Genomic DNA, 8,524 nt, shown 5'->3' on the forward strand with positions numbered 1-8,524 from the left:
CTGCTCAGTGGTGGCAGTGTGTATCAGTTCTTTACCACAGTGTGTACTGTGTAGTAGGTTACGGACAACCTCCAGACTACGGTAAAAGTTGAACAGTTAATATATTCTGCAAATAAAACTAGAACAACTGCTGATTCTGCAGTGATCGCCTGTTTTTCTTCTTAATTGTTGGTCAACAATCTATTTGCATCATATAAAGGGACTAACTTTTTTTCCCCTTCTTTTGCAGAAACAGCTGAACTGGTTTGAAACAACCTGGCAATATTTGCAATCAACTGTTCAGAAAGTTTTAGACAGTAAGTTATCACTATAAGACTGCTGCACTAGACATAGCTGCCCACCTGTGATAGCTTGTTTTTCTTCTAACTGTTGGTCAACTATCTATTTGCATCATTTTTTAAGTAGAGCCTGTGGATTTTTTTTTTAGAGTGTATTCCACAAGCATTTCCGTTTTTCATTTAAAAGTAACAAAACAGCTTTTTTTTTGTTTTTGTTATTATTATTATTATTATTATTATTAATTAATCTGGGGAAGAATAAAGAACAAATTTCATGCTAGGGGTCGAACCCACTACTGCTTGCACACTAGGCAAAGTATGTAACCACCATACGACCCACATATTTAGTTGCTCAGATGACACTTGGTTATATGAAAGTTCAGTATATATATATTTTTTCAACAGATGTCATCAAACTGAATTGTGTCAAATGTCTCGTAGCACTGAACCATTTCAACACATTTGCTTCAGTGATACAGAAAGCAGTGGTGAAGCAGTGTCGTGACTCACCACACTGATTCGTGGCAAATGCTTCATAACACTGAACTATTTCAACACATTTGCTTCAGGGATACAGAAAGCAGTGGTGAAGCAGTGTCATGACTCACCACACCGATTCATGGCAAATGCTTCAAAACACTGAACCATTTTGACACATTGCTTGATATTGATTCACTGCTTCAGAAAGCTTCGGTTTCTCCATCACTATGTGATCAGTTATCACTTACCGGCAAGAAGGAAGTGAGGAGCGTGAACGGGCGTGAAGGTTTTGGGACGCTTAAATGGGAAAAGTTCCTGCGTAATTTGGGAGCAGGTGCGCTTGAGGGGAGGAGCTATTAATATAAAAAGAGGCATTTTCTGCAGGTAGGGGAAGCGTGAGGTGGGTTTGTCCATGCCAGAGCAGAAATGTAGTTTTGTCTCAGCTTAATCCCACTTTTGCTTCTTGTGTGTATATGTTTGGATGTTGCTGGGGAAATCCATTCATATTTTTTGTAAATAGTATTTTCTTCCTTTTTTTAGTGATTTTTGACTTTTTGCTGTAAGTAGTTATATATTTTCTTTTTTGTATATAATCCAATGGTGCTCTTTGTTTTTGCTGGGGTTCGAACCTATCAAAAAATTCACAACACCTGCATTCTCCTGACTACGCCATCAGTTTTTTTTTTTTTTTAGTAGCCGGAAGAACCCCGCGACATATGGTGGCAGTGGTGGGATGGCTAGTCAGTAAAGAAAGGTTCGCCCCACTAAAAAGCGCACCAGATTGCGGTCTCAGCATTTCAGGTGACAAAGCTCCACTGAGTCTGATGATTATGTGGGCACCGACACCTCAGACGCCACAGTCACTACAGCCAAGCCAGAACCTGTAGGGGAACTTGTGGCAATGATGCGAGACTTCATGACAGCACAAGACAGGAGAGAAGAGAACCTGCTGTCCAAGCTGCGTGGCCTGAGGGCTTCGTTTCCTATGATGCCAGGTGCACCAACGCCAAGCACCGAAACCGCCAGCAGCCCCATGCTTGCTTTGCCAACACCAACTCCATTACGCAGGCCTCAAAACCAGCCTATCGACGCAGCTTCACCTCATTTGCCTGATATAGGTGACCAGCCAGGGCAGGCAAGACCGGACTTTCCATTTTTTTCCGAGCCCAAGATACCCCAATATCAGCGGGGCGAGGACATTGAAAACTATTTGCTCCGTTTTGAACGCATGGCCAAAACGTGTAAGTGGCCTGAGAGTAAGTGGGCCTGCAGATTGGTGCCATTGCTGTCCGGAAAAGCACTGGAGGCTTATAGCGCAATGGACGAAGAACGAGCCTACTGCTACAAGACACTGAAGTCAGCGCTTCTGATGAAGTTTGATGTGTCTCCCGAGACGTATCGCCAGCAATTTAGAGCCATGACCGTTCCAGTTGGTGAGAACCCCACCGGGACCTACCACCGCCTGAAGGGGCTCTACCGACGCTGGATTCGGCCTGAAAAGCACACCAAGGAGGAGATCGGTGACGCGATCATCACAGAGCAGTTGCTTCGTGTTCTCCCAGCGGACGTGAGGACCTGGGTCAAGGAGCATGAACCAACAGAGGGGCTAGCTGCTGCCAAGCTTGCCCTGCAGTATGTCAACGCGCGCCGAGGACAACTCATGCGACCCAGCAGCACACAAAGGCGACCGCACCAACACAGTACAGGCCTGGACCAAGAGAAGTGAGCAAAGACTTCCAATTCGGGCCCAACTCCACTTGGAACTGATAAGAACTTTGTTTGCTTTTATTGTCAGCAACCTGGGCATAAAGCTTCAGTGTGCCCAGTACGTAAGACCAAATTTGCTGGTGCTTGCTATGTTCCCCATCCCGAGGGTGGAACTAGTCAGACTAATCAAGAGAGGCTCCAACGTGTCAAAACCGTGACTATTATGAACAAACAAGTGACTGCACTGTTAGTGGCAGCTTCATGTCATTAGTTAGGCAGGATGTTGTACCGGTAACATGTGTAAATTATGGGCACCAAGAGGAAATAGTGTGTGTACATGGGGATAAACATCCTTATCCCACAGCAGAGCTTAATGTTACAATTAATGATCAGCCATATTTGCTAACTGTCGGGGTGGTTAAAAAATTGCCATTACCAGCTATCTTGGGTTGGGATCTGCCAGTTTTTCTGGATTTGTTGCTGGAAAACCAACCACTGAATATTGAAAATGTAGAAAATGACTCTGCCAAACACATTACCTGTCCCGTAATCACTAGATCTCAGGCGAAGGCGGGTGTCAAACTAAGCCCAGAGCCTCATAGCAAACCGTTTAAAGGGCCGGTTCCAAAACCAACTAAAGACGATTCCTGCGCTCAATTGCTACCAGATTTTGACGATAGCTTGTTTAATGGGGGCACGAAGGGACCCAGGAAGTCCCGACCACAACGCAGATTTGAAAAACAAACTCAGGAATCCCACAGTCAGGAGGGTCAGTAGACATGGAAACGTGGTCAATACAAAAAAATATGTCAGTTTTACAGAGGGATGATGAATCACTGAAAAACCTGTTTACAAAGGTGATGACTGAAACAAATGAACAAGGGTTAGCAAAGGACCAGTTTATGGTAGAAACCGGAATATTGTATGCAAAAACCCAAAAACGTAAACGTTTGGTAGTACCAGCCAGCTGTAGACCACTTATCATGCACTTAGCACACACTGTTCCATGGTCCGGACATCTCGGTCGCAATAAAACATTCATGCATGTCAGTTCACTCACATCATCTCCACCCCCTTCCGCAGGATTGCGATGGACATTGTGGGCCCCCTGACTAGAAGTGGTGGTGGACATGAGTACATCCTGGTCGTTTGTGATTATGCCACACGCTTCCCTGAAGCGTTTCCCCTGCGTACAGTCACTGCTCCTGCCGTACTCCGTGCATTGGTCCAACTCTTTCAGAGTGGGAATCCCAGATGATATCATCACAGATCAGGGAACCAACTTCACTTCCAGACTAATGCAGCTCTTCCACAAACAACTAAACAACTGCATCTCTGCAATCAAGACAACTCCATACCATCCACAAACTGACGGGCTCATAGAGCGATTCAACCAAACATTGAAGAAGATGCTCCAAAAGTTTGTGAACGACACCGGAAAAGACTGGGAGCGATGGCTGCCGTTTCTTTTATTTGCATACCGTGAAGTGCCCCAGGCATCAACTGGGTTTTCTCCGTTTGAGTTGTTGTATGGCTGGGAGGTTCTAGGACCGTTGGACCTTCTGAAGAAGAACTGGGAGGCCCCTTCTGCCAAATCAAATGACCGAAATGTGGTCCAGTTCGTGCTGGAGATGAGAGAGAGGCTGGCGAAATACCGTGAGGAGGCAGAGGTCAACCTACATGAGGCCCAGAAAAGCCAGAAGACTTGGTATGACCAACACGCACGCCACACACTAAAAACTGCTGGGTTAAAAATAACCCAATTTGGGTTATAAAATAACCCAACCGCTGGTTAAATATTGCACCAACCCAGCAGTAGTCAATTTGACCCAGCAAGATGGGTTACATCACTATAACCCAACAGATGAGTTAAAAAAATTTACTCAATTTCTGGGTCAAATTAACTACAAACCAAGGTAAATTCAACTTCATGTATGTGTTATATATTGTACCCAAAAACTGGGTCAAATTAATTACAATTTTGGGTTGTTTTAACTATATATATAGTTTATTAATTGTACTTAATGTTGGGTTTAATTAAGTGTTACTGTGGGTTGTTTTAACTACCTGTATTGTTTATCAACTTTACCAAATGTTGAGTAAAATCAGTTGTAAATGTGGGGCAAAATTAATTAAAATGTTGGGTTGTTTTAAACAAGTTCAGTAATCCATACAAATGTTTGGTCAAATTAACCAAAATGTACAACCACAACCTATAACAATCCAAGTGATTTGATAATGGATAGGAGGTACCAATAAATACCAGTACAGCAATCTTTATAATACTCTGCCTTGATATTTATTTGTAAAACATTCAGTGCAAATGAGTGAATCACACATTAAAAAAGTCAAGGCAAACTTGGCAAAATACTGTGCAAAACAGACAAACATAAGGAAAAAAATCATGATTGAAGTTTAGGACCAACACATTTATAGGACTGACCATGCGAGATTTAAGCTTGACCCTTTAACCCCCGCCTTCCTCTCATTCATTCATTCATTTTCCATCTCAATCCTCAAAAACACCATTGTCTTTTCAACTTCATGTTATCATGTTCTCATTTCTTTGTTGGTTTTTGTCACATTTTATTTGCATTTTTTTAATGATGCTTTAGTATTTTTGTCACTTTTCTTGCACTTTTTAGTGAATTTAGCTTATATCTGGTCAATTTTTTGCATTTTGGGAATGTTTTGATTTTATGTCACTCTTTTGATGTGTTTTGGTGGTGTTTTTGTTGTTCAGTTTGGTTGTTGTTCTTGACTCATTTTTGCTGCTTTACACAAATCTAAAAACCTTGAATAAGCCCCTAAATAGCACAAAAATAGATTGATATGATAAGGAAATTGTGAATAAAGCAGCCAAGAAAAACATTGAATAAGCCCTAAATAGCACAAAAATAGATTAATATGATAAGGAAATTGTGAATAAAGCAGCCAAGAAAAACAAGTAATTTGAGAATGACAGAATCATCTTCAGAGATCAAACAAGTGTGACAAAACCTCAAAAACATCAAAAAAAAGTTCTTAAAATGACACATTCTTCCAGGGCTGGCTCAATTTCATCATTTGAACATTGTGGCTGGGTGGGGCTGGACCTTCTAATGGGTCATCAAGAGTATTTTGAAGGATTTTTTTTTTTTTTTTTCTTCTTCTAAGTGTCGTCTAAAAGACTATAGATAAGAAAATGTCCGACCACAACCGCTTTCACAACACTGGAAGTGGGTTGATGCTGAGTGTACATGGTGTACCCCACACAAATGAATAAAAAAAGACCCTTGATGCCCCCTGAAATTTGCTTTTTGCACTTAAAGCATTTGAATGTCATCTTTTAAAAAAATATATTCAAAATAAGCAAAAACAAAAAGAAGAGAACCCTCCAACTAGTCACTTAACTACGTACAAGTTCTCTAAATTTCTTGAGAAACTGGAGTCTAGGGCCTGCTCTTGGAATCAACTGCTTAATTGTTTCCTCATCAATCCCCTCCTCTGAAAAACAAAACAGAAGACAGAGACATTACATCAGCTCAGCAGAAAGCAAAATTATATGGAAGCAATAGTAAGAAGCACAATCTCCCAACATTTATTAAACGTGAAAAGAGTACTGAAAGACTATAAAATGTGCCATATTAGTCATAACATACCACTGGAAGCTACTCAAAAAAGATGAAAATGTTTTCATACCTTTAAATCTTTCTACCACATCTGCCAGCTGCCACTCTGTCAACGGTGTAGTGACAAAGCTATCCATTGATCTGAAACAAACACAAAAAGGGCTTAAGCAAAAATAAAATAACTGTTGTATAATTATTCAGGGAAAACATTGTCGAATGAAAAGGAAACGAACTGCAGAATGTAATCCAATATTTGTTCACTCACAGGTAGGACTGCATGATTTTTTTAAAGAAACCTAATGGTGATTTATCGGAGACACATTGTGATTTCTATTTAATTTGAGCCTTTTCAATTTTGACTTTTAAATCCATTAAATACTGCTATGAGGATGACTTACACGAGTCTTGTCAGTTTGCGATAACATTAAATACTAATTTTATAAAATTTAAAGGCAATAAAACTCTCGACTACGAACTAATCAACTTTCTTGAATACGGCTTCTAAAAGTATGAAAAACAAAACAGAAATTAACAAATGAATAAAGTAAAACAACCAAATCGAGTAACAAAACATGTCAAAGAATTAGAGTGACAAGAAATCACACACAAACACAAAAAAAAAAAACTCAGTGTCAAAAAACAAATGCTTGAAAAGTCCTAAAAATGCAACCAAAACAGGCACTAAAGTAAAAAAATCCAACAAATAGGGAGGACAAAAAGCCTCAAAAAGTTTTCAAAAGGGTACTTACAATGACAAATCTGCAGATGTTAAGGGGCTTAAGCACAAAGCTAACTTTAGTTTGTAGAGTGTCTCTAAAGTGTTTACTGCTGACAGAAACCACAAGCGTGCAAACAAATTAAATAATTATTGACATTTCTGACTTTTTGTTTCTAGGGAAAAGGTTAAAAAAAAAAAACTGCTTGCGTTTATTTCATGAGCTCATTAACAATAGATAATCTTATGGGACATTAAATACAACTGGAGACTGACTTGACTTTCTAGGAAATTAACCTGCTAGGGCAATATCGCAATCACGGCAATATCGCATTTATCGCAGTGGCTATGTTTACATGGCCGGAAAAAGTAGAAGTAGCAGAAAACAAAGCACAGCTACATTTTTTTCCTGCCTAAAGCGTTTCATAATCCAAAGTGTCACAGTCGCGCCTTAGTTTTACAACGTGTCTTGCACTTTACATTTCGTCATTTGTAAGAGCTGCTTTTCTCAATGGAGCCGCAGGCTGCACGGATGTTAAGCTAGCTAGGCCAAGCCAAAGAAGGATAAGTCACGTGTTAGCTCATGGGCGCAACTGAGATGTGAGCTCCATTTACTGACCTGACTACGGATCAGGCTGTCGGAGAGTGAGAGACGCGTGTAAGAGAGCGCAGTCATGGACACTAGTCGGGCTGCAAGGGCCTAACCAGTGTCCATGACTGCGCTCGGTCATGGACACTGCCTCGCAGCCCGACGAGAGCAGCAGAAGTGGCCGTGGCTACAGTGGGGAAACCGCACAGAGTACAAATGCAGCCATGGCTGCCAGCTGACGACCTTACTACATACAAACTATTTTAATTTATTCGATAAATGGCCTAGACATGAAGAAAGAAGCTGTATGAGTGCTGATATAAGGTCGGCGCACTACTTGTTGGCTAAAGGGTTAGCTAAGCAGCTAGCTAGCTTGCTGTTAATGTGTGCGACACGGACGCGTGCGGGCGGGCACATGCCTTCCTCCGACTGTGTCAGCCATAAAATTGGCTGGCAAACAGACTTATCTGTGAGAGTCTGACTGGTTTTAATTTAAATTTCATCAAGCTGCATTGCAGCAAACCCAAAGAAAAAAACGCACTTGCTACTTCTAGCCAAAGGGTAATTGCGTTAGCTTTACGTTTTTGGCAAATCAACTGAGTAACGTCGACGTAAAGATAGTATTAGGTCACACAACAAACGACATGAATTTGATATGTAGCTAGGCGTTAGTGTGCACAAACCTTTCATTATCAAGTTGCCTCGAAGATATCCGACAGGTGCTCACGATGAGAAGTGCTTGAGCTGAACTCTGGGCAATGGCGCCTGCCCGCGCATTCCTGAGTGTGTGTGGAGGGGGACGTCCTTTGACGTGATGACGTACGAGGCAGAACAACCCAGATGCTGAGTAAACCGATGGGTATTGGGTTGTATGATTTTTAACCCAGCACATGGGTTGCACAACAAATAACCCACTTGACCCAAATCACCAAAAAATAACCCAAAATGAGTCAAATATCTCATAACCCATTGGTTGGGTAGAAAAAATAACCCAGCATTTTTTAGTGTGCACCGTGAGTTCACCCCAGGTCAAAAGGATTGCTTGGGAAATCCATTCATATTTTTTGTAAATAGTATTTTCTTCCTTTTTTAGTGATTTTGACTTTTTGCTGTAAGTAGTTATGTATTTTCTTTTTTGTATATA

The 8,524-nt window shown here is 41.1% G+C and overlaps 1 long non-coding RNA gene across 1 annotated transcript; it reads right to left on the reverse strand.

The window, feature by feature from the left end:
* Window positions 1-4,741: 4,741 nt before the first annotated feature.
* Window positions 4,742-8,179, reverse strand: LOC130911326 (uncharacterized). Its single transcript, XR_009062006.1, has 3 exons — window positions 8,064-8,179; window positions 6,147-6,217; window positions 4,742-5,951 (listed from the first exon to the last, which is right to left on the reverse strand). It is a non-coding gene; the product is annotated as an uncharacterized LOC130911326 (long non-coding RNA).
* Window positions 8,180-8,524: the final 345 nt, after the last annotated feature.

Source organism: Corythoichthys intestinalis, unplaced genomic scaffold (assembly GCF_030265065.1).
Source record: "Corythoichthys intestinalis isolate RoL2023-P3 unplaced genomic scaffold, ASM3026506v1 HiC_scaffold_27, whole genome shotgun sequence".
Taxonomy (NCBI): domain Eukaryota; kingdom Metazoa; phylum Chordata; class Actinopteri; order Syngnathiformes; family Syngnathidae; genus Corythoichthys; species Corythoichthys intestinalis.